The 3,585-nt window shown below is 40.0% G+C and overlaps 1 pseudogene; it reads left to right on the top strand.

Moving 5' to 3' along the window:
* The first annotated feature begins 1,602 nt into the window (after window positions 1-1,602).
* LOC103074235 (40S ribosomal protein S3 pseudogene) lies at window positions 1,603-2,144 on the top strand (annotated as a pseudogene).
* Window positions 2,145-3,585: the final 1,441 nt, after the last annotated feature.

The raw sequence follows: 3,585 nt of genomic DNA, 5'->3' as shown, positions 1-3,585 counted from the left end.
GGAAAAACTAATAACATGCTCTTCCCCTGACATAAACACGAAATAAAACAGAACAAACCTAAAGGAAAACCAAGACTCCTGATTCAGCTATACCACTGTCCTGCAGTTTATTCACTCTGCTTAATTCTTCCCATTTTGTCATCTCTAATTCTTAATCCAGAAGACCAGCATATGTGGAACAAATAGAAATCCTTTCAGTTCATTATACTTCACCTTGGGATAGCTCTTGTTTCCAGATGTCCTGGGAACTACTTAGCAAATACATTTTTTTCCTAGGAAACCATACTTACTCACAGACTATCACACTGACAAACCAGATATGAAAGAGAGATACCATCCTCCATCCCCAATTTTCTCTTCTTTTTACGCTTTAGAGACAAATTCATTTTAGCTTTCATGAAAAGACTGGAGTTAACAGTTTTTTGCCTGGAGTCATCCTAATAGACGTGTGGGCTTTCGAGTCGTTGGATCTGGATTCAAATGTCAGCTCTTGCACTTAACTACGCTTAATGTCTAACCTGAGAAATTTAGATGTTTAAGCTCACTTTCCTTTTCCATATATATGTAGATAATTTAACATAAATAAAAACCCATAGAATTATTAAGATCCAAATAAAATTTTGTAGGTGTTATTAGCTCTTTTCAGAAATGAGGAAACCAAGGGTAATTGAAGTTAAGTATGCTGTACAATCATATTCTACAGTACCAAGTAACATTTTTTGCACTCAGAAAATGTTAGTGTCATATGTTCTTCTGATATCCTTTCTTTATGGGAAAACAAAGCTTAGAGTTGATTCATAGATACCATTAAAAGCATTCATCTACGTAAACTGTTGAGTCAGGTCAACGTAACTAGAACGAGGTGAGGTTGGCATATTCCCTGCCCAATAGGAATTTTTGTTTGGATATATACCTTATTGCCCTCTGATTTGGGAAGTTTATACTGATGCTAATGTGTGTGTGCACACATACATAGCAGAGATGGCAGTCCAGCAAGAAGCCAGGGGCAATCCCAAGACTCTAGTCAGCACCACTTCTAAATTCAGTTGCTCTGAGCTGACTTAAATCCATCTTTCTTCATCTCCTGGGCAGGGTCTCTGTAGAGACACGGTAGTTCTGAGACTGTGGCCTCATCTGGTACAGAATTGTTCTCTAATGAAAGGCCTGGGGCCAGAGACCTCATTTACTTTCCCCAGAGTCTTCACAGATGGAAATGAGGATTTCTGTTTCACAAAGCAAAAGGGCATGCTGTCAGAACTACAGCGTCTGCTTCTGGATTCAATAAAGCAAATTCAAAACCTAATGTCCCCCGCTGCTGACCTTGTCACAGAGACTGTGTTTTTTCAACACGGTTGTATCTCCTTTGTAACTGTGTTTAACTCACTGCAGGGCCAGGCACTTGCATGCATGGGAACAGTGCTGCAAAAGCCTTTGCCCTGTTCAGTGCTGTAAGAAGAAGGATTCTTCAGAGGTGCCAGGAGAGATCTGTGGCTGCCAACAGAAGGTTTTAGAGACAACTATTTACCATTCTGGACTTTTCCCTTTAGGTACTATGCAGGGATAACCATTAGAATTCCATAGATACAACTTCTTCCTTTATAAATGAGGAATCTGAGGACCAGAAGTTTAATAACTTGCCTAAACTTATGTCGATACATCAGTTGGTGGAGGTATCCTAAAATAGCGGCCACAGGAGGTCTGCGTGCCACTGTCCAGGCAAAGTTTCTGCATTATAAACTCCTAGGAAGACTTGCTGTGTGGAGGGCCTGCTGTGGTGTGCTTGGTTCATCATGGAGAGTGGGGCCAAAGCCTGTGAGGTCACACTGTCTGGGAATTTCTATGAATAGATGGCTAAGTCCATAAAGGTTGTGGATGGCCTGATGATCCCCATTGGGGACCCTGTTAACTACTGTGTCGATACTAGTATGTGCTATGTGTCACTCAGACAGTGTTCACTGGACATCGAAGTGAAGATCATGTTGCCCTAGGACCCAAGTGGTAAGATTGGCCTTAAGAAACCCCTGCCTGACCATGTGAACATTATGGAACCCAGAGATGAGATACTGCCCACCACCTCTGTCTCAGAACAGAGCGGTGGGAAGCCGGAGCTGCCAGCTATGCCCCAGACAGTACACACGGCATAACAGGGTCTCCTTGGCAGTTGGATCTGGAGTCTGCAGGTTGCTCTCTAAAGATCTTTAGTAAAATCTGTTAAAAAAGAGAAAAAAAATCAAGATCTCACACAAGAGCCTTTTTATAGCCACAGGTTGTATTCTCGATTTACTAATCTCTAATAATCACTTATTTTACTCTGGACCGGTGTTTCTTTCAGATCAGAGTTTCTCCAAGTATGATCTCTGAGAAATGTGCATCAGAATCTCCTTGTGTGCCAGTTAGAATGCAGATTCCTGGGACCTGCTCCAGGACTATGATTTTCATGTCTCTGAAATTGGAGAAATTTTCATTTTCAACATGCACCTGAGGTGATTCCTATGAAATACAGTGTTTTTTCTTTTTCTTTTGAACTAAATTTAGACTTACAGAAGAGCTGCAAAGGTAGTACAGAAAGTTTCCATGTACACACTTCATCCAGCTTCTTTTAATGTTAACATTTTACCTAGTAATATAGTATACCTATCAAACCAAAAAATTACCTTTGGAACATTATTAATAACCATTTATGGACTTTATTCATATTTCACCAATTTTTTTTCACTAACTGTATTTTTGTTGTTCTAGGACCCAATTTACGGTCCCACATTGCTTTTAGTTATTATGTATACCAAATTTTACTGCTCTAGATTGTAATCCCATGTTCCACACTACAGGGGCTGAATCCTGGCTCTGAAGGCAGCCAAAGGCTTAATTCAGGTACTCATGGGATGGTACTTAAATTCAAGCTACAATGACAGTACTCTTAATAATGCTGCAGAGATTCAATCACTCAGAAACAAAATTGAAGGACACATAAAACACCATTCAGTCTCTCATTTTACTGATAGAGTTCCTGCATCCTACAGAAGAAATTTGAGCAAGTTGATGGAAATATTGGAACTGTAGTCCATTTCACGTGTCTCCAAGTTACCTTGTAATTCCTTTAAGCATCTGGCTTTGATTATAGTTCTTCCCTTTATTCTCAAAGTGAAGGTCAGTGAACAGTTTTAAAAAGTATTATCCATGATTTCATATGGTTCTTCCAGTTATCCATGAGAGGAATATGAGAAGTCTAGTTATTCTCCAATTTGGCGATCAGGAAACAGGTTCAGAGAGTTAAAACTGAGGTCCCCAAGGTTCCATGGCAAGCATACAGCTAAGCCCTATCCATACCTCTACAAGCTGACTCCTGAATTAGTGCCATTCTGCAGTATGCCACACGCCTCCAGCCCTGAATTTATGCACTCTGTGCTGAAACGGATATTTTGTGTATTCATATAGAACATTTGGAGGAGTGAGTATTTATACACAAATTCAAATAGGGCACCCAAATGGGGAAACGTTGTGAACCTGGCATATTTAGCAATTATAAATGCGAGACATGACTGTGGGAAGGGAAATGACATAAATCAGTGTGAATATCTATTCTTG

This window comes from Lipotes vexillifer, unplaced genomic scaffold (genome assembly GCF_000442215.2).
Source record: "Lipotes vexillifer unplaced genomic scaffold, Lipotes_vexillifer_v1.1 scaffold361, whole genome shotgun sequence".
NCBI classification, from domain to species: Eukaryota; Metazoa; Chordata; class Mammalia; order Artiodactyla; family Lipotidae; genus Lipotes; species Lipotes vexillifer.
This window is presented reverse-complemented; position numbering and strand designations above follow the sequence as displayed.